Consider the following 23,545-nt stretch of genomic DNA (forward strand, 5'->3'; position numbering starts at 1 on the left):
ACCATCGATCGTGAGGAGATCGCCATGCTGCGCAGAGGAGAGGGTTTCTGTCTCAGTAATAGCTCAGGCTGTTAAGTTGTCTGTCGTACAGAAGAGTATGGTATATATTACTTCAATGTACCGAAGTACATATGATATTTCCATGCAGATATTCTGCCTCATCATACGATGAAAGAGTAATGGAACGGAGAAAAATTCTCTCCGGCGCCGGGATTTGAACTCGGGTTTTCAGCTATACGTGCTGATGCACGTCGGATCCCGGCCAACTAGTCACTCATAACGAGTGCACCTCAGCACATGTGTGGACTTAAGTCCTACGTTCATAGACATCTATGACGTAGTGCAGAGGGCGGCCACTAGAGGGAACCCAAGAGTTGGAACTTAAACTGAGACGATTCTGTCCAACGCTGGGGTGAATATCTGGTGTGGCTTAGTGGATAAAGCATCAGCATGTAGAGCTGAAAACCCGGGTTCAAATCCCGGTGCCAGAGAGAATTTTTCTCTGTTCCATTACTCTTTCATCGAAGAGTATGGGTTCGAGTCACATTGGTGGCAGGATTTTTTTTAACATGAATTTTTGTTATGACACCTGTGACCATAGTTTCATTTTGTTTGTTTTCGTGTGTGGAATAATTATTTCCCATCTCTTGTGGGATTTTATTTGGCTTGACCTCGCAGAGAACAATAAAAAAAGAAAAAAATCAATTGGAAGGTCCAATTTGTCTTTCAAATTAAAAAAATAATTATAATAACGAAAAAAAAATAATTAAACAAAAATAGTGAACGTAATACTTCGTCCACCACCCTTCTACTTCTGCAATTTTTCTGACCCTATGAGGCATGGAATCAACGAGCTGGCAAAAATAGCCCCGATCCTGGGCAAGATCTTCCCAGGTATTGGGAACTTGACCCCACAGCTCGTTCTGATTCTGAGGGGAGCTCATTTTCGAACAACTTGTGCCTCCTCTCCTTCAACTTCTCTTAGACGTCCTCTATTACATTCAAATCTGGCGACTTAGGGAGATCACTTCGATCTCGGGTTTCCCTGAGAACCAGACTTGAATGACCTGCGCTGTGTGTGCTGAAAAGTTATCCTGCTGGAACAATAACAATAAAATAAACCAGACATAGAAAATATAAATAAAAAACATAAAATAAATATTAACGACTGAATTATTCATCAAGAATTACATAATAAACATAAAGGGATTAAAAAGATTAAATATATCTAAAATTTTAGCATTGTAATATAATATATGACTGAAAATAATCGATAACGTTCCTGGGGGGATGGGAGAAACACATTCTCCAAAATGTGTCTACACTGTGCCTAATCCAAGTGGCGATAAATCTTCTGTAAGACACCTGCCCCATAATCTGTTCTCAGACAATTAATAACTATTCGTAAACAGCCCGGAAAGTGAGACAATGCCTTCAGTTGACGAGCAGAGCAGAAGGAGTCCTCAAAACATGCCCTGCCTAAGGCTTCTTCCTGTCTCCTGGGTGAAACATGCAGACTCCCAGAACCAGGATGTCTACCAACCTCCCCATGATTCCAATAACGATGAGCCCACCTTTTTGCCACAGGACGAGAAACTCCCAGTCTACAGCTTGCCTCTGAAGCTGAAAAGTCATTTTGAATCAGAGCAATTAGTTGAAACCTCCTTCCTCTCCAGTCCGCCATTGTAAAGTGGACGTGGCTCCACCACTTCGATAGACGTAATGACTGTTAATGTTTATACACATCTAATAATGATGTTGGTAATGATAATAATAATAATAATAATAATAATAATAATAATAATAATAATATTTAACAACGGTTTTCAACTAGTATTATTTTAACAGTTTTATAGTTTAACAACGACTGCAAGAAGCACGAAATAATCTGAAAGTAAGGTCAAATTAATGACGAAAAGCTTGTCAGTAAAAAAACGCGATCAGTATAATGCTGCGTTCCCATGGGGCGTGAGATGCTTCTGTCAATTACGCTTTCGTAAGTCACTATAGTCCCAACGCTGTTATTTCCGGCGTGACTCTGCCTCTTTGCTTACGTCTTAGAAAGTGAAGGCTCTATAAAATCTAGGTAGGTAGTATCATTCGCCATTTTTGTTGTTACGTTGCCGAGCTACCATACGAGGAATCTATTTGCAACACCGTTAAACATTACCATGTCGTAACTCCTATGATAATAAATCAAACGCAATGTAATTCAGCAAATAATTGAGTGGCAAATAACGTCTTCGTGTGCTTTCTGCAAATGCCAACTAAAGAGCTAAAATGGCGGGCGATTATATTAAGTATTTATCGAGCCTTAAGAAATGAATCAGCAAATCACAAGACGCACACGTTTAAATGTAGCCGACCTGCAACACGATTGGCTGCCGGAAATTAGAGCGACAGGACTATACCTGTGTGAACACGGTATAGTAAGCTTGTCTGTGACGTCAGACAGCTCACGATTAGGTCATGACAGGATCAAACGTGTTTGATTTCAGTTGTGAGCCGCCTGGTTTTGGTGAAGCGAGTTGTCTTGTAAGCTTGTTTTTAGGTTCAGTGACAATGATACAATACAATTTTTTGGAACTATACCAAATGAAACATGTTCTGTACAATCCAACATTGGGTGAGTACCGGGAATGTGATAAGGGACAGCAGTGGCTAATGAATATCTGTTACCCTAAATGTGATCTACAAACCTAAAGTTGCTTGGTTTATGAAAATGAACTCTTTCATTTGAAATTCTAGTTTTGTTTTTGCAGTTATTGCTTTTTTCATAGAGTTTTTGTGTCACATTTTGTTATTAGAGGTCGAACTCACTCTTACAAATCTTCAAACTGTACCTTTGTCATTCCCAACCAATATTTGAAATCCTCAGGTGATTTTTAAGCCGTTCCTTCAATAAATCTGGAAGCTCCCAAAGCTTTTTGTTGTAGTGTCCACTGCCTAACCCACCATCTCCTTCTCCTATTTTTTCTTTGTTGCAAGAAACGAACGATTTCATTTGCTGAAACTGAACACATAATGACATCCTTCAGCAACTGACCCACCCATGGCCATGTCACGACTGATTACTTCGGTCCTTCCGTGTGAACGGACCACGCTTTCCTGCAAGAAGGAATTGGAGTGGAGCAACCATAATAGTTAAATTGATGCAAGCGTTTCACTCCCCATGGGAATGCAGCATATTATGATAATCCCGAGTATGACACTCTATTCAGTCGTTCTGATGGCTCTGTGCTGTCGTGCCTACTCACAGATCAGAAGGTTGAGGGTTCGAATCTTGGTGTAAAAGATTTTTTTTTCTTTCATTATGCAGGTTACATTTCGTTTACCATCTTTATATTTTACTGCAAGATTTACAAATATTCATCTACTGTTAGGAATAGACAAATCTTTTAAAATACCTGGTGACATGCGGCAACAATCAAAGTAAAATGATTTTCAATAGCTTCCAAAGCGATCATGTGTGCACCACTGTTTTGAAACATTGAGCATGCACAGTATGTTATAATTGGAACTTGGAAAATTCAGGTGGCCCAAATTTTGTTTCTGGGTCTGTACATATCAGCCAGAACCTCAATCAAAGGTTAGGTTTGGACTGTTAGTAAGAAAAATGGCTGTACAAAATGGGACCTAAAACGAAATGAAGACATTATGAAAGAACTCGACATTTAACGAATCTCATCTCATTACCGGTACCAAGTCAACTGCTGGAGAAACATGTGAAAAGAATGAGTATCAGCAGAATCCCTAAAGCAGTGTTTTACTACTATTTACAGGGGAAGAGATCTATAGCTCAGCCTTTAAAGCAATTAGTGTGAAATTCTTCGTTGTCACAGCAGGCCTAAATAGGCATAATATTTTAAGAAGAGAAGGAAGAAGATTAACTTTAGATTTGAACTTAAATTCGTTTAGTTTAGTCATAATAATTAGAAATTGAAACTTTATATCCCTGGAGGAATATTGGCTAATTCTTTATACTTGAATGTATCTTAATTTTTATACATCTTGATTATACAACTTTTAACACTGTATCACTTCGGAATATGTATGATAAGTCTTTCTTGTGTTACATTTTAACATACCTTGTTAACATGTTTCGACCTATTTTGGGTCATCTTCAGAATTGGTCGTTGTTGGTGTTGGCGCCTCTTGTTTCCTGTGTGGGTGCATTCGTACTGTAGAGTCAAAATTTTTATTCCAAACATTAGTACAATATTCGTCTTAACTGTGTATGAAAACTTCACAGTTTTTTAAATGAGTTATTTAATGATGTATCGACTACTAGGATACTTAGCAGTGATGGAATTGGTGATAGTGAGATGGGACTGAAGATTCGTCATGGAATTACCTGACATTCGCGTTATATTTGGGAAAAACTTCGGAAAAGACCCAGCCAGATAATTAGCCTAAGCGGGATTCAAACTCATATCAGAGTGCAGGCTTGGATCAGTAGACAAACACACTACCATTTGAGTTACGTCAGTGGCAAATTTCACATCTATGTGCAAAAAAATTACTTATTGCTTGAAGTGATTTAAATTATTCCAGGTACATTATCCAACAGTGACTGTAACTGAGCTACTATCGCTGTAAAATGATTCTATCATCGAGAGGAGAACTAGAGGCAGATTGTATGTAATGCATTTTTGCATGTAGCACCCTCCACTAGAGTACAACACAACCATAAAATATGCTACCTCCCAATGTAAGCTGTTTATAGAAGTTTCTTCCAGATAGAGTGATCCTTCTGGTTATTTTTACTGCACTAAGTGTATTCAGTAAGTTGTTATGGATGCAACCTTGTAAAGGTACTTCAGAAGTACAGCTTGAGTTGGGGTATTGTAAGGAGAGTAATCTCATATATATCTAGCCTCTCCAGAAACACCAGAAAAAATATGGAACACTCGGTACTAATTTGAAAAATTAAGCTTTGGTTAGGATTGCCAACTCTTTTTGAAGAAAATACGAGAAACTAAGTAAATGACAAAATTTCATATAGAAAATTGGCAAATTCCGTTCAGTTACTAAAAAACGACTTTATTCTACACTTTGGCAGCTAGGATTAAATTAAGAGTATTTTGATACAGCTTTTGTCTTGCGTAATAGTTAAAGTCGACTGCAGTTTGCAGCTCTGATTTGATTAGGTGCGAAAATTACCAGGAAAATTTCGGTTACAGATTTATTATTAGTACTATAGATAAAATAGTAGTTGATATTCTCAGTTTTGTTTTTTTAGTCCCCAATTTTCAAATACGGGACAAAAACATGTCCCAAAGACCTCTTTCGAGATGCCAGGACACATTAATGGTAAAAGTACATTTTCATATTTTACGGGACAAATGTAACCCCACATATAGGCCTATGTACCTATATTCCTTGTCTGGACTGCAGTACGTGCTAGCTCCAGAGTTGGCCATTACATTTTTAAGTTGTGTCGGATAATACTTGCAATATTAAACAATCTTGTTTTAGTTATAAAACAGAATAAATTCTGTCTTTTTATTTAATTTATCGTCTGAATTTCATGTACACATTCCTTAATTAAAAGATTGTACTCTGACATCGCAAATTAGTTACATTTTGACAGTTTAACCAATGTATTGAAAAATGTTAGTAACGATTCAGCTTCTACAAGCCATTGAATTTTGTTTTGTTTGATTTTAATACCATACATTCCACCAGCTTTAGCCTTGAAATAATTTCTGTAACTTCCTGTTTAAAATATTTGTAGTCGCGTAATTAATAAAGAAGTCTTTTGCTGCTCTTTATTTTATGTTACTTATAATTAGAGACTGAAATCTTAGTCCTTAATCTTTGAAGTTAAGTGAGTACGGAGTTTGGGCAATGAGCCAATGACTGGAAGAAGAATAGCGGTGCGTGATGCTATATGATGAAAACAGATGACACCCACATCAAGGAAAGCACACACTCATAAAATGATTGTTTCAAGAGTAGGATTGTGTTTTGTATTACAAAAGAATAAACATAGTCTTTGCTGTAAACTTTTAACTTAAAATGTTATTGTTTCATAGGCACTATTCTTAATGAAATGTTTAAGCCTATACAGTATTACAGTAATCGTTGCTGTAAAATTTTAACTTAAAATATTACTGTTTCATAGGTACTGACTCCTCTTGAAATGTTTAAGATTACATTACAATAATCTTTGTTGTAAAATTTTAACTTAAAATACCGGTATAACTGTAACACAGGCACTACTCTTAATTTATGGTTAAGCCTTTATTACAATAATCTTTGCTGTAAAATTTAACTTAAAATATCGGTACTGCTATAACACTTGCACTACCCTTGTGTACAAGTGTACTTTTCAATAACATTTTAAAAGTGCTTGTCCTCATCTTTATTGAAAAAAATGTTGGAATGCACCATCATTTCACATCTCTACAAAATTCGTCTGCTGGGTCACTGAATTACTAGTTGAAGGTAGATCATCAGACTCACTTCTTTCTATCAATTTAAAATGGTTTACATGTTGTTTTAATTACAGTGCTGCTGTAAATACCATCTTTTAGAACAGATTATGTCAGCTTTACATAAATTACACACAATTATGTTGCCACTTACACAGACACACTGTCTTCCGAATTCTAATACTCAATTCTCTACTTTGTACTTGGTTTTGGCATTTTATTTCAGTCAGTAGTGCATATTATCATAAACATTGCTAAACTGAAGTACTGTATACTGAACTTGTTTAGGAGTAAGGAACCTGTTGTAGTTTGACAATAGTGCGCGTTATTTGTTGTGGTTGTAAGTAGAATCTGTATTAAAGGGCACATCCGTATTGTATACCCTGTGCACACTTATACTCATTCCAATGTTGTGGGACTAAGAAAACGGACTTCACTTATAATACAGTTCAGTCTTACACGATACAAGAATTGTTTCTTATTTTTTAGTCATTACTATTACATGTTTTCATATTAAAAACAATTATTTGCGAATGTGTTTCTTCCTTCTTCATTTGATAGACATTCTGCAATGTAAGAACGAAATAATTCGTGTCTTTTAGGATTTTAATTTGAGTAATACTTTATTTTCCCTTGATCTGTTTTTGAGAATTAATCTAAATACACAAGTAGACGAGGATTTTGTTAGAAGATGAGTCCTGAAACTGTATGTTGTTACACGATTATTTCCTTGATGTCCTGCTGCCAGCGGCTCCTGTGCAGCTGGTAGGCTGAGGTACATTCCACATTCCAGTAAGTTTGATGTCATGGGCCCAGCAAATGGAACGAACAGTAGGATTACCTGTAGATATTGCTGTAAATTCTGCCCACTTGCACTTGACATCTTCGTAAAAAAATTGTTGTTCATGTGGTGAAATTGATATTATCTCCCTTAAATTATCGTTATTTATCTCATGCAATGTGTGAGGGGGTTGCTTTTTAAACCTTGTCTTTTAGATTTCCCCACAGATAAAAATCACAGGAGAACAAAACGGGAGTGCAGTGGTCAAAATTAATAACTCTGTCTCTAAACACCGTTGTTATTCATTATATTAAAGTCATGGCTGTATGAGTATTGGTATAATTAGGTATGGAATATCTACATATGTGCTGCATATCTACGTATGTGATCAGTCAATGTTCTAAAATTGATTCAATATTTTTTGCTGTATCTTTCGGAGTTAATTATGTCATTAAGGAAAATAGGTTTTGTTATTCTTTGAGCACTTGCAACACACTATTCACACTCCAATACCGGATGTTTTGAGATAACAATGATTCATAAGGAAATAATATAAAATGTATAAAGTGTGGATCTATCATACCATCATGAATACTTTGAAGAATCCAATTACAAGAATGAATCCGGTTTCCCTAGTCACTTATCTGTAATTCGTGAACTACAGTTATTTTACATGGTGTTAGTTGTAGAATCTTGTTGTATTTCTTCTCGAGGATTTTGAAATCTCAGTTTCCTGACCAAGATAAATACAGATTATCCTGACGATTTCGAAGATGAGTTACAAATCATGACTCAATGCTTATCGTACTCTAATAGATTCGATTACGTGGGTGGTTTTCTCAGGAATATGGCTTTCCCTACCTACAACGTGAGATCTGTTGGCAGTGGGGCATGAAGGATATAATCGCACTTGTTGTTTAGTCTACTGTCTAAAGACAGGTTTGAGTCTTATAAGTGACACCAATAAGGCATCACCCATGAGGCAACTAAGCCAGAAGATAATACCACTTAGTATCTGAAATTACCATCTTTCTGTACAGAACCTGCGTCTCATAGTGTGAGATGAAAGAATGCATACATTTGCACATAAGAAATATTTATTGCACGTAATGTATGGAATGACTTTCTTGTTAATTCTCCTAGGATGATGACGGTTTTCTCTTGTTATCTCTTTCTCTCTGTCTGTATCTTTCTCTGTGTAAAGTTATAACTTCTATATGGTTAACTCATGTCTGTATGAAGTATGAAAATATTAGTTTATGATGTGAATATTTCATAAGAATGTATAGTGTGGAGCATGGGGATGTCCAGGAAATGATATTTGATGAAAGCTACATTTCTTAGTTCCGAAATTCACTCTGAAGAAAGAATTATTTTTATAATTTCAAAACGAAATAAGAGGAATAGGATATCATTTAGCTTAGAGTGGTTAGAGAAGTGAAGATATAACTATACAGGGTGAATATAAATTCAACCAACAGAGTGTTTGACTGATAGGAGACATAATTTAAAGTATTTTAAGGTGTAAAAATCACATAACAGAAACCCTTTATTTCTTAGCAACAGGGTGCGAAAGTGTCCAGGGAAGAATCTGATAATACAATTTTTTTCTATAGGACATATGCACTTGCACTGTACCTCAACTCAGTCCACTACCCAAATAGTGCAGCACATTTTCGGATTGACATACATAGATACATACCTTGGCAATGCTTTTCGTGATAGATGGATTGGACGTGGTGGTTCTGTATCCTGGCCTGCTAGGTCACCTGGTATAAACCTGTTCGCGTGTCTTTGTTTGGGATCACATGAAGATCGAAGTTTATCATATTCCAATTGCTTCAGTCGAAAATATTGTTGCACAGGTCTTTGCTGCAAGCCATGAGTTAATAGGAATTCCTAAAATTTTTGCGATGGTCAAGCGGTAAATGATTATGAGGCTCAAAATGTGATTTTGAGCAAAATCTGCAGTCATTTGTTTTTGTAAAATGATTGTGCAATTACATCCATGTGTTAATCGTTTGCTTTTTGTATGTACAATGCTACAGTATTAATTTGATTTTTGTTGACTAATTATGGTTTGTTAAAATAATTGTGATCATGTTACAAATAAAGTTAAAAGCAAGGTGATAAAGAATAAATTAGTTTTCAAATAAAATAATCAACTTTTTATATCTTATGAATAATTGGTTTCTGACCATTATTGGTTTCCTATATCTAATTATATAGTTGAGTGCCCTCCACAATTCCTGGAAGTGGAAGTTTGTTGGTTGATTTATAGATTCTTTTGATTGCATAAAGTCGTAAGTGGAAAGACGTTCATTCTCTCCGTCCATAAGTCTGTCCACCAATCATATCGTCGTCATTCCTGCAATAACACCCATGTTCAAAATATAAAATTTTTCAGTAGCAAGAAAAAACACATTTATTCATTCTATGTTAGTGGTACGTAGGAGACTGTGAATTCTTACATTTTCGAAAGAAAGAAATACATACATATAGGAGATTTTATTATTTACTGTGTCACTATTTAAGTTATTTAATAGAGCAAAAATCTGAAAATTGATAAATATGTCACATAGGAGTTATTGCAGGAACAACGATGATATGTTTCACGTCCAAAAGAAGTTAGAATTCGGTGTTGTATTAAAAAGAAAATATATCTTCCTTTTTCGTATGAATTAATATTGTAATTCCATATAGAAATCGATTTATATCCGTTTAAATATAAAACAAATTCATTTTAAGAGTAATCATTTCAGTAAGACGTTAATTACTAGCGTTTCATTTGAATATTTTTGAATTAGCGAAGAAATGTAATCTACTACTTTAATCTTCGAATGATTTATTTAAGAAATTTAGAAATGCAAGCCCCTTATATGTTTGCCTTGGCAACATACAGATCCAGAAGAAAAGTTTCTCCCAATCAAAATGTTAAACAATGTCTCATTGAGAATCTGTTCTGTAAAATTATTTTATAGAGCAATTATTGGCATATCATTACATATTTCTGTAAACAATTTGTTGTAATTACTCTCTGTGTGAGGAATCATCTGTATAACATGAGATAGTGAAATGATGTGTGTGTTTGAAAAATATGGTCACTTATTCTTGCATATATTTAAAATAATTTCGCATATTTCTTGACTTTAATTTTTTTTTACACATGTAGCAGTCTTTGGTTACTAAAAGTTACACTTTTAAAATTATCTTGTAAACTTACTGTAATATTCCGCATGTTTCTTAAAATAAAAATAAGCTTAATGCTAATAAAAAGCATTACAATTAATGTATAGGCCTATGTATACATCGTTTTAAAAAATTGTTCCATATTTGGTTCTGTAATTGACACGTAGTAAATTGTCACATGATGTCTCTCTTGGGAGGGACACTACTACTTTTATGTTGGCACGTTGCAGAGGTTGGAATAGTGAATATGAATATGAATTATCTTTGAAAAGGCTGATAATTGAATCATAGTAAAATTACCACTTAAATAATTTCTATATTAAATTACGTCTTTGGATCAAAAATACGAATTATACAAGAATTAATACCGTATTACATTGTGTCTTGCGTTCAAAATAAAAATAATACAAGAATAACAACTGAGAGCAACAGAATTAATAATGATTTATATTCCTTCAGTAACATTTTTTCCAATATCACTTTTGATGGCTTAAAAGTTTAGCCTCCACAACCAGACTAGTTTCCCCAATCTATGTTTACTGGAAAAATTCTCACTAATGTGTTTCGCTTGTCTCGAGCATCACTCGCTCTAAATTTAGTGGCGAGCAATAAAGCCTTGTACACTCGCAGCATCTAGCAGTTTAATAGCCAACTACATGATCGCTTTCTCACACTCGAGCGAAATTAGTAAATGCAGCGCTCTGGTACCCATGTTTCTGTCACAGGCAATTCAGCAGTGTAAATACAGTTCCTTAAGTACTTGCTCTAGAAGTTACGAAAGCCTTTAGAAATTTCTGTGTGTATATTGTAAGAAGTACTACAAAAATGTAATATGTTTGAATTTAATGACAAACAATTAAGAAATTTTGTGTGTATATTACGTTATATTGAAGGGAAGGTCCAGGCAGGAAGAATATCCCCTCACTCACGGAAAATTAGTTTCTTCTCAAAAGGGAATTCCAAAGACCTTTTATGGAGAATTCCTTCTTCATAGGAAAAATTAATTCCTTTCCGAAAATATAGTAATTGTAGTGAATCACAGCTAATTGTTAATTTTTTTTCTCTTTACGAAAAGTTACCTATGTACCTTGCATTCCTTATTTTAGCAAGCAATATAATATCATGGCTAATTGTTGGTCAGTACACGGACTTCTTTTTGGAGTTCGTGGTACCATCTCCAAATACAACTATAACTTGCTAAAGTCAATGGGATTCACATTTTACAACATGAAGAAAATCCTTAGAGAAATTCTGAAGGATTCAATTCAAATTTTGCAATTCCATCTCTATTTCAAGTAATATAATTTCATCTTCACCTTCATTTTCATTTAAAAGTTACTGTTTGTGTTTTCATTGTTTCATTGTAAACTTCTTTATATGTATTTGTTTTCTTGATCCTTGTGGTCACCCTTATTGAAGGACAGATGATTTTATTTACTTTATAGGCACCACTTATTATATTCATGAAGTAAATTTTTTGTTCTAACATATTTCAATTCAGGTCTTCAAATATTTTACTCCATACTTACGTTTATTTTAAAATTAACACTAAATCATTGTCATAATTGTGCTGTAGTATATAAAGATACAAGTATTCAATTCTTTACTCTTGACACTTTTCACATTTTCATTGCAAGTTCAGATTTTTTATCATGTATAAAAATGTGATTTTAAATGTTTTAAATAAGTGTTGGAATGAAATTTGCTGAAATTAAAAATCAATCAGTCTTCTTAATGTATCCAGCTTTTTGCTGACAACATAAAGTCCACTATAATATATTGTAGTCTATTCAGTTGTTGTTTTCCACGGGTGTTCATTATGGATGCCTGTTACTAGTGGCTAGAGTTGGGGTGTAGTCAATATATACTGCAGGGCTTTGTCTTCTGCAACTGGTACTGATGATTTTAATTTACTTCTTTTGTGGTTTATGGATGGACAGTATAGAAGAATGTGTTCCAGATCTTCATCATGATTATTACACCAAGGATAAATAGGATTATCAGAAATGTGAAATCGGTGTAGATACAATTGTGTGACAATGTGACCTGTTCTGGCTCTTGTTAAAAAAGTTTGAACATGTCTTGGCAAGTTTTTGTACATTTCCATGTCATTTGGTTTCTTTTGTAAAGACTGTAAAATTTTTCCTTTATTAGAAGAGAGCCAATTGTTGATCCATAGGTTTATAAAATGAGACTTTACTGAAGCAAACGCACTGGATAGAGATATCACTTGAAGAGGTCTTGGTTGCAAATATGTTGCCTGTTTTGCAATATTATCGACTTTCTCATATACCACAATGACTAGGCATCCATTGAAATGTTATTTTCTTTTGGAGTTTTTTTAGTTTACTTAGTTGTTTCTGAATTGGAATACTTCTATGTGCGTATAGGTTTGGTACATATTTAATTATATTAAATATAGCCCCTTTGGAGTCGGTAAGATTTTTCAGAAATTTGAGTAACACACTGAAGAGCAGTATCAATAGCTAGCAAGCTGTAAGCTTAATTTCATTTGAAATTAAAAAAAGATATATATTAATTAAATGTGAACAAGATTAAATATAAATTGTAATCTAAATTGTAGAACACTTTCATTAATGGATTTCTGTCTGTTTTTAAAATAATATTTTGTATGTACACACGATTCGTTTTAATTTACGAACCATAATAAATCACCTTCTCCTTATCCCCCAGGAGAAAATCTCTTAATTCAACACTGTTGTACAAGTATTAAAAAAAATAGTTGAGTGATCTCTTGCGGTTTGGAATTTGTTTCTACAAATTCATCTGGTTAAAAATTCGATTCAGAACGTAACAAACTTAAAATAATTTGTGTATTTTAACAATAATATTTCCAGAAGGAGTTCATTTAATTGAAGTTGAACCTCTTTAACAGAGCTGCCTTAGCACAAGACTAATGTTTCTGGTTAGTACGTTGGAGACCTGAGTTTGATTTTACGTTAACATTAGGTCTTCAGGTGTGTGTCTGTATATACACATGCATTTTTGTGAGAGCCCAACTATAGCCAACTTAAAAAACTTGCAGCGTTAAGTTTCCTTGATTGTCTGTATACGAGTACTGATCTTATCCATTCAGTCTACAGTTGTACCACATTTTTAACCAGTGTAGAAAAATGCTATATATTGTTATCCATGAAGTCATTTCAGTTCTTTGAGTTCAAATACAAACTTGAGAGAACAGACTTGAATTTCATTAGCTCTCCTCTCACTTAACTAATAATTGTGCACAATAATGAAGGTAAATGAGAGTACAAATTTTTCCACAATATACCTACAGTATTCTTCTTAATGAAATATGTGTGCACCAAGAGAGATTTATGTATTAACGTATTCAATCTATCAATTTTCCAATACGTAACATTTTAAATTGTATAAATGGTTTTAAAATTGAGTGACTCTATTAATTTTTGTGTAATATAATAACAAAATATATACGTACATATTCCTTGATATTCACTAAAAAAAAAAAAAAAAAAAAAAAAAAAAAAAAAAAAAAAAAAAAAAAAAAAAAAAGTTTGCTGGCGAATAGGGGAAGCTGTTGTACCTAGGGACAAGTTGTACCTGGGGACACTTCGTTTATTTTCAAAGTTATGTGATGGAATTTTTGTTTTCGCAGTTCACCACTTTAATTTCATCATTCAGCTGTTCTGTGAATGATTTACTTTTTGTTGAAGCAATCTGGAGAGATTTTATAAAAAAAAAATCTGTTTTGAACCTAAAAAGTAAGTAATTGTCAAATTAATGAATTATTTTTAATTGATTCTTTAGATACACGATTAAAAACTTAAATCTACATTTGTAAACCCTGTTACTCTAGTTACGAATCCATGTGGTTATTGGCTTGTTTTCGGTACCTCAGTCTTGAAAACTTGCTGAGATATATTTTACTGATTCCTGACGTACCTGGGGACAACTGTCTTCAGGTGGACCTCATTAGATTTTAAATATTTTTGTAAATAAGTTACTCTTATGATGTAATCAAAAACAGTATTTAGTAAAGACTTTTATGGGGTTTCAGCTTTAGTGGAAATGACATGTAGCGAATTAAAAATCAAGAGACAAACTCCGACGAAGCTAAATTATTCTCCTCCCAGGAAAAAATAACTCATAATCCTAAAAAAGGAAAGACAAGTGATTTAACAGATATGCCAGAGAAAAACCGAAATAGAAGAAAGAAAAAGAAAGTTGAGTGAGAAGAGAAATATGATGAATAGAGTTCAGAAGTTGAAGCCACAACTTATGTTTCCAGAAGATAATTCAGAAGAGATTGCAGATGAGCCAAGGAATGTGTTAGTTCTAATGATAATGATGATGAAGATGCCATTTAAACTGTAAATTACACTGCTCGAGTGAATTTAGAAGAAATAAGAGAAGTAAATTTTGTTCTCATTCGTGTGGCAGGAAAGAGAGACTAATTATAAATTTTTTGCCGCTAGAATTTGTAAGAAGATTTGTTAAACAGAATTTGAAGTTCAGTATCTAAAGAAGTTCACTAAATATAAAAAGTTATTTTTTTTTTTACATGATGAGCAATCAGAAATTGTTGATCTTCCTTCAGAGGATATTGTGTTCAAACGTCCTCACCTTCTCAAAGAAAAGATTCAAGCCTAAGGGGCATTAAGAAATATGCTTTCAAAATGTCCTTTGAAGGATACGCCCTTGGACAATAAGAAATTCATTTAATTGGAAAGCCTAATATTGTTTCCTGTCAAGAAAATTGAGAATTATTGCAAAACTTAGCAATATTATCACTATTGCTATTACATTAAATTTAAAGGCAAAATTTATCATTAATAATAATTAGAAAACAGTAAATTGCCTGTATTTTGTAGAAATATAAACTTAATAAAATATCAGTTACATTAATATTATGATGAACCATGTCCCAAGGTATGTCATTGTATGTCCCAAGGCACTTCACCCCATGTCCCAAGGTACATCACCTTTATGTACCTAGGGACAGTATGTAGCACTTCAGGAAAATTTTAAAAATCTATACAAAAAATTATTTAATTGAGACCTTTTTTTTTAAAGATACTTCAAAGATACTGTTGTTAATAATAAAAAGTTATAAAAGCTTATACAAAAATTAAAAAAAAAACTGTCCTTGGGTACAACAACTTCCCCTATAACATGGACTCATGCCAAATATACAGGAAAGTAGAAGTGGAAATAAAAAAAAATCTTGGTTTTGTCAATGCATCACATTCTCTCCCACTCCAAAATCCGAAGACTGCTTTACCAGGTTCAAGTTGAAATTCGAATCATCACTGAGATCTATTTGTCATCCTTCCAGATTAGGTTGTTTTCACTACCATCTAAAGCAGTGTTTCTCAACTGCTGGGCTCTGGTTTGGTACTGGGTCGTGGCATCAATTATATCGGGCTATGAGATATTCTCCTGGAATTTGTCATTTTACTTTTCTAAGCATTTTTCACGGGTAAATATTTTATAGAGAAAATATTCTTAGCAGAATAATTTTCATGTATGTCGAAAAGCGCAGATTCAGTTGTCTCTGTCCAAACTTACATGACATAGCAATCAGGTTTCTTCTTTGTTTTTTCCTCCACATATCTTTGTGAAACTGCATTTTCTGCCAGGGCTGTTCTTAAAAGGAAACAGAGGAACCACCTGCAACTCTCTGCCTCCGTTTGGCTATCACCTCAATTCATCACAGAATTAACAAGCTAATGGACAGAAAATAATAACAAAAGGCTCAATAGCGTCACTAAATTCTTAAAATTTCTCAGGTGTAATAAAAAATGAAATAAACTAAACACTTAAGTTAACTTTTTCAGTAACTTTATTGCTGTGGGAATGTGCTGCGTTTTAAATTCATAATATTAATTAGTTTTGAGACTAGTGTTAGAATTGAGATATTCATATATTTTTATACAAGAAATTACATACAGTGCATATAAAATATTTTTTGTCATAAGTATGTGTGACAAGTGTTTCGCTGATATGTTGATACCTTACTGCTACTTTCTCTGCTCATCTGACTTCTGTGGCGAGTTACAGTGCATAATCATTCTTCTCATCTTTCCTTTCTCAAACCATCATTAAAATCAATTAAATAGGTAATACAGTGATCAATGCAAATCTAGCTTTCAGGTAGTGGCTCCCTGTAAAGCAGGTTTGAATAATTTCAAGGAAAAATTGTTCTGGGGCCGATTCCAAGACCTTTTGGTTAGTGCATGAATGCTCTGCCAACTGAGCTACCCCAGGAACTATACACGACAACGTCACAATTTTTCCTTTATATCCACACAACTCAAATGGGCTGACAAGGTGCTAGAACCCAACTTTGAGTGCAGAGCATTCGTGTTCTAAGCAAAAGGTCCCAGGATCGATACCCAGCCCCAGAACAATTTTTCCTTGAAATTATTCAAACAATAGTCAATGTTATCAATTTTTGTTGCGTCAAGTTTTTGGTGCTCAGAAAGGGATAATTTGTCGATGAAAATTAGCATAAATTAATTGATGATGTTAGATTCAAGAAACTACAACATGCTACAAAACTTCATTAATCCAGTGATTAATAATGAATTAAATTATTTGTCAACATGTCACACCGTTTTTGTAGTGAACTAATATTACAAGTCTTAAGATTATGCTATACTTAATTATTAATATTTCTGTTAGTTAAATGTAGGAATTTTAAAAAAATTTGAAAGGAATTCACGAGTAAATTTGTTGGGACCAGGCCCCTGTATTAAAGAAAAAAAAATTACCAGGTCACAGTCTCTCAAAGGTTGAGAGCCACTGATCTAAAACACTGGAGATAGAGCACTTCTTTCGAATATAACATACTTCAGTTTTGAAGATGACGATTTTACCCAAAAGGTACGTCCTGTAATCTAGTAAAAATGGTAGGTCTATTTGTTTCGTGACTTGTAAAGGTAAATAAATAAATAAACATCACATTCATAATTTTTCTCCAAGACGTAATTAATACAAATTCATACTATAGACCTAGTAATATGATGCAAATTGGAGGAAATGGAGTATATTAATACATTAATAACATAGAACTTTATTTTAACAATAAATTACATAAACAACAAAATGAGCATATACAAGGTGAAACAATTACAATGTTCAGATTTACAGAAGTATTTAATACATTTTAAAGAAGGAAAAGGTCGTCTAAAGGGCTGAATTCGGGGAGAGTACCAAAAACGCTCATTGTATTTCCGGTTGAATAGCTATACTTAAGCGTTGACGCAAATAATTAGTGCAATGGCGATCACCAGTAATGGAGATCAAAATTTGGTTGATTTGAGATACCAAAACTTTAGCGTCATGACTCCAAGGACCGAAGGTTTCCACAGCAAAGAGGATAAAGATATAATTGTCTAAAAGATGTGCATATTTATTGAAGTATGTTGTACTCTTAAGGTATTATATTTTATAAAGTTACGCTTGGTATATAATTTATAATATGTGTAATGTAAAGTTTTTTTTTGTTGTTTTTTTGTTTTTGCTACTAAATCTTGCAGTAGTAGGCTATGTCGTGGTGAAGTGAATGTCTCTTTCGTAGAGTATTTAAAATTTTTACACTTACAGAACATTATCTGGGTCTTGTTGTGTATATTATTTTGGGGGTTTAGATAAACAGGAATGATGATATGCGTATGTTGGTTGAAAATAGCGTTAATATTCATATTAAGAATATTGAAATTATTTTGAATTTCATATTGAGTAATTTATTATTATATGAATAAGGAATAAAAGTGAAAACGGATCTGGCTTTTTAATGTAATAAAGTAATTTTTTTTTAATCTTCTTAACTCGCAGTGTATTTACATGGACTGAATTCTTTCTGACCGGAGAACAGGAAGTCGCAGGTTCGATTCCCGCTCGAGGTTGTGAAATTTTTCTTTCATACCATGGCATGATTGTGACTATAATAGTATTTAAATTCAGTGAAACTTTGTCACAAAATAAACTGTAGGTTGACAGTATTTGGAAGCAATGCATTTTTGCAAACCATATTGATTCGTCACGTGTGCAATTCACAGAATTAATGCATGCAGTACTCTTTTAATTTTTATTTGTATCTAACTGGTTTGAATTTACATAGGCACGTAATTAATAGTCCCATTCTCCGACTTTTTAGATACCCATGGCTGAAGGCACAGTCTACAAATAAACATGGGCAAATTCAGAACTTGCTAATCAGAATAAATTACTGGAAAAAAAATCACCATTTCTCTTCCGAAAATTAAAAGTAGGACTGTGTCTTAACACACTCTTTTTTTATAATCTAATTCATGAAGTACAAGATGAAGAAACTGATGAGACACGGAAATAGTATATTATGATACAAGGTTGGGAAGAGCTTTTTACAAAATCGAGGAAAAGATTGAAAAACGAGCAGAGCGAGTTTTTCAATTGCCTCGATTTTGTAAAGCACTTCACAAACGTGTATTGTACAGCATTTTTTCACGATCATATTTTTAAAATTGCAAATTCAATATAGTTTGCATTGAAAATTTAGAGCAATATTATTTCAAAGCCTTCGCAAAACTGCACTGTAATTGTAACTAAGTAATAAGAAGTGCACTGTAATGGATCTACTAGTATTTCAATATAGTTTTATGTTGTGAAGAATGATTTTTCTAGCAACAAGTTTCTGTGTGGGAATTCTAACTTTCAAGGCCTAACAACAATAGCTTTAAATACCGTACAGCAAAAAACACGATCGTGTAAGAACATAATTGTAGTGCAATATTACATCACAGAGTATTAAGGGTCCCATACACGCAAGAACTTGTAGGATGGTTCTATCTTAATAGAGATGCGTGAGAATAGTTTCTCAAATCTGCAGTTTAATAGTTTGCCGCCATTTTGCTACGGACAACTGCTTAAAACGAAACAATGACGAAGAAATCTCGATCACATGCTCGCAGTATCGTTTCTTTTATTTTTCTCCTGCTTAATTTTGAGAGTGCTATAGTCGGAAAATTTCAAGCAGTTGCAGAAGTCTGGAGACTTATCTCAAGGCCAAGATATTTTTTGGCCATACGTAAGGAGACTTGCCTGTGGACTTAGGTTTACACAGACTTACCTCCAGGTTAGTGTCTGCGTGTATAGGGCTCTTTACGGGTGGATGGGAGGCAGTTCTATAGTTACGTCTATAAACAATACAACAAATGCATTACATGAAAGATAACTATTAATATGTTGGAACAAACTTTTAAAATTTCCTACATAATTATGTACATTATTTATAAAATTATAAATAACTTGTATAGTGAACATATAGTCGAAAATCCTATCAGTATTCAGAAATTAAAATGATGGTTTATGTGAATATTATTTATGTAAAGAGTTTAGTTACTTTAGTTTGTTTGTTGTAATGATGATTATATTTCATATGTAAGATTAGTTACTGAACTGGGAGTAGATTACTCTTGAATGTAATTATTAGGCTGTATGTATACGTATATCTGTTGCATCTTTGTTTAACAACTGAATGTTATTTTATTTTGATAATATATCGATATTTATTCAAATGATTAGAGTTGAGTTTACAATTAGACCGCATGTGTGGGTAGTGTTTTGGTACTTATATAAGAATACTGGAACTTACAAGTGCAGTTTGTACAGAGAGTTTCTTTAACAGGTGATTTACTTTCATTTTTATATCCAGTATCATTTCAGAAATTTTTGCATGTAAACAATACAAATACAGTGAAACCTGCCTTTGCGGTCACTTCATTTAAACGGCCACCTGGCCAAAAGGCCAATTTTCTCTGGAACCAATTGGATTTGCCATAAGATCAATACAAATTCTCTCTTTATTTAGCGGCCTCCTCATGCTTCGGCCAGTGGCCGGGGTCTGTTTGGATTGGAACCTGACTATAACGGTCACTGTCCAACAAAAAATTGTTTCACAGATGCTGTCTGACCTATTTTTTCGATGGTTAGAGGACAGAGAGCAATATCACGAGGACAATAGCTAAGTGTACAACAGTACACCCTCCATATCTTGGGGTTAGTTGGTTACTTTTTTATGACTCTTTTGTCACTTTCCACTCCGACCCTGCACAGCTATAAATTCTTACTCGTTTTTAAAGGATTGAAACACGGACGTTTTCTATCACAGTATGTTTTAGGTCAGTAGTTAACCATTCGAATGTTTTTTATTTTTTTTCTCCTCTTTCCATCTTTTTCTATTTGGACCAGCTTTTACGAATTTTTCTTCTTTTCATTCAGTTGATTCAGAGGAACTGTGAAGTTAGTTTGAGAGAGAAATCCTGTCTAACAATAAATCTAGAGTGGTGGTTAGAGGTGAGACGAAAAATGATTGAAGAAAGTGAGAAGGGAACATCTACGAGAAAAATTGCAGAAATATTCAAATGTGGAAGGACACAAATAAACGATATAATTAAGATGAAATATTAAAAGAATGGGAGGAAAATATGCCAAAAAAGAAGAGAGAATCTGTGTTTAGTAATGTGAATGATTTCGTTTACGAATGGTTCAAGTGTGCGAGGGCGAAGAAATTGCAGTAAGTGGGCCTATGATTAAAAAAAAAAGCTCTTGAAATTGCTAAAGAACTCAATGTAAGAAATTTTGTTGCTAGTAATGGGTGGTTAGAGTGCTTTAGAAATCGGCATAACATTGCATTTCGTTCTGTGTCTGGTAAAAGAAGTGACATTGCAACCAATGTTATTGAAGAATGGAAAAAATAGACTGCCTTCAATTCTTGCGGAATATGAACTCAGAGACATTTACAATGTTGACGAAACAGATTTCTTTTTCAGGGCCATCCCTAACAAAACTTTACGTTTTAAGAAAAAAGAGTGTAAAGGGAGTGGGAAGTTGGCAAAAGGCAGAATAACCCTGCTCTTTTGTTGTAATGCTGCAGGAGAAAAAGAAACACTCTTAATGATAGGGAAATCATTGAAACCGAGATGTTTGAAAAATGTTGACATGGGCTTACTGGGTGTGAAATGGACTGCCAACATTAAAGCTTGGATGACATCATCATTGTTTGAGATTTAGCTATGCGATTTTAGTTCCAAGATTAAACGACAAAATCGCAATGTGATCCGTGAAATTAGTGTTTCTTCCCACAAATACATCACACCTCCAGCCCCTTGATTAAGGTATTATCTAGTCATTTAAACTGAGGTATCGCAAGCGAGTTTTGAAAAGGCTAGTTGCAAGAATGACATTAATATGCACGATTGTTGTACGTGCACAGTACTAATCAATGAAATTCCGTATTTTCATGCTGATTCATAAAAAACCGCAACCTTAATCAAGCGGCCACCTGATAAAACGGCCATTTTACAAGGTAACTTCAGATGGCCGCTTTAGACAGGTTTCACTGTATATGGATTCTAACATGTGTTGAAAATGTTGGTTTTGCCTTGATACGGGACTTATAACGAGAAAGTTCTTGTATTTGGTAATACAAGTTTTTGACTAATAAAATGTTTAACCTCCAAGAGTCCGATATATTTTGTAATGCAAATAAGTTAATTTTCCTATTCGAGACAGTTCTGTTTTGTACCTAAACTTTTGTAACTAATGTATTGCATAACACCCTTTGTTTAGAGTTTAGATGCACCATTGGCAGAATTAGAATAACATGGTAGTGACCTCTAATTAATCTTCCTAATTTTAGTTTATTTCCACCCCCCCCCTCCCGACTTCAAGTCATTACAAATTTGTATTCAAAGACAGTCATTTTCATACCATTTTTTGGGAGCCAACCAATGCAAAGAATGTCTGTTCAAAAGACATAAAAACAAATGTGAAAAATGAAGTTTTGTTGTGAAACCTGTTGTTTGATGCAGAAGATCCGCTGTAATTTATTTGGAAGTCAAAGGATTCTTGAATCCAAAAAGTTCGAAAACCACTGACCTGTTAGATGAACTATCTGTATTTTTGTTCTTATGTTTTGCATGAAGCTTATGGAAACTTGTATTATGGTTTGAGACTGTTTTATTTAAGGCGAATAATTTTAGTAAAGTTAGTAATAACAGTGAAGTACTATGTCCTTCAAAGTAGAATAGCTTATTGTAATTCTATTAAAATTGACAGCAATTGAAATAATATCCTAGTGAAATCTAAGTAAGAAGCTTTGTCAAAATTATTTAGTAGATGTAGCACGCATATTTTGGTTAATATTTGGTACCGGTAATATAATATCTGTAAATAATGATTATTTTACAAGACTTTACTGTTTTTTTTACATTAAAACTAAAAATATTTGAACCCACTTCAATTCAGAAAAAAGAACAGTAAATACAGTAAGCTTACGATTGTCATATCAGAAGAATTAATTTGAGTTGGCATTTCAATATGTATGTGTGTGTTTTACTTATCTTTCTTGTGTTTATTTATTTCCTCATGTGTACCAGTATGTATTTTTGTTTGTGTAAACATAAAGTCACTTGTATTTTAATTTACCTGACTGCAAATATCAGCAGTCTAGAGGTGTAAACTTAATAGTAGCTATCCATATATTTTTCTAAGCATAAAAATTTAAACGTTGTCTTGTAAGATATGTTTTTACTCCTGCTGAAAACTGATATTCTGTGTAAAAGCATTAGACTTGTGTATTATGTTAAACGATTTACTTTGAGAGTGACTGGAATTCATTGCTGATTAAGCTTAACTGTGTAAATAGAAACTGTATAGAAGAATACGGCATTCTTATTATGTCGTTAATTTACATTCGATATGGTAGATTACAAGATAGATATGATTAATGAAACATAGGTAGAATATGATGTAAGATTTATGGAAAAGGGTAGCATTTGTAAGAAAACTTAAATGAAGTTATTTAAACAATTTAAAAGTCAGCATACACTCATTGTAAGATTCTTATCATAAGCCTAATTACCACACTAATTATAATAAAGACTTTGGTATTTCACTTGATTCACCAACATCTAGTAGAATACAGAAGTTGAGATATTTCGGTGGTTAACTATTAAAAGTATTGTGACCATAATTTTTCGTCTTAAAATAAAGTAACCTTTATAGTAGTTTAGTTCATTGACAGGATGTAGTACTTTTTGCTGTTTTCGTTCATCCTTTTTAAACATAAAATAGTTCTTTCATTGTACTTATGTTTTCTAAATTCAGTATA

The 23,545-nt window shown here is 33.5% G+C and overlaps 1 protein-coding gene across 1 annotated transcript in view; it reads left to right on the forward strand.

Annotated features, from left to right (window-relative positions):
• Window positions 1-23,545, forward strand: part of fab1 (fab1 kinase) — a 111,583-nt gene that overhangs the window by 82,788 nt on the left and 5,250 nt on the right. Inside the window, exon 32 of the mRNA XM_069845321.1 lies at window positions 1-23,545. This exon is cut by the window's right edge and continues 5,250 nt beyond it. The gene's annotated coding sequence lies outside the window, so the exon portion shown is untranslated.

This window comes from Periplaneta americana, chromosome 14, assembly GCF_040183065.1.
Source record: "Periplaneta americana isolate PAMFEO1 chromosome 14, P.americana_PAMFEO1_priV1, whole genome shotgun sequence".
NCBI lineage: Eukaryota > Metazoa > Arthropoda > Insecta > Blattodea > Blattidae > Periplaneta > Periplaneta americana.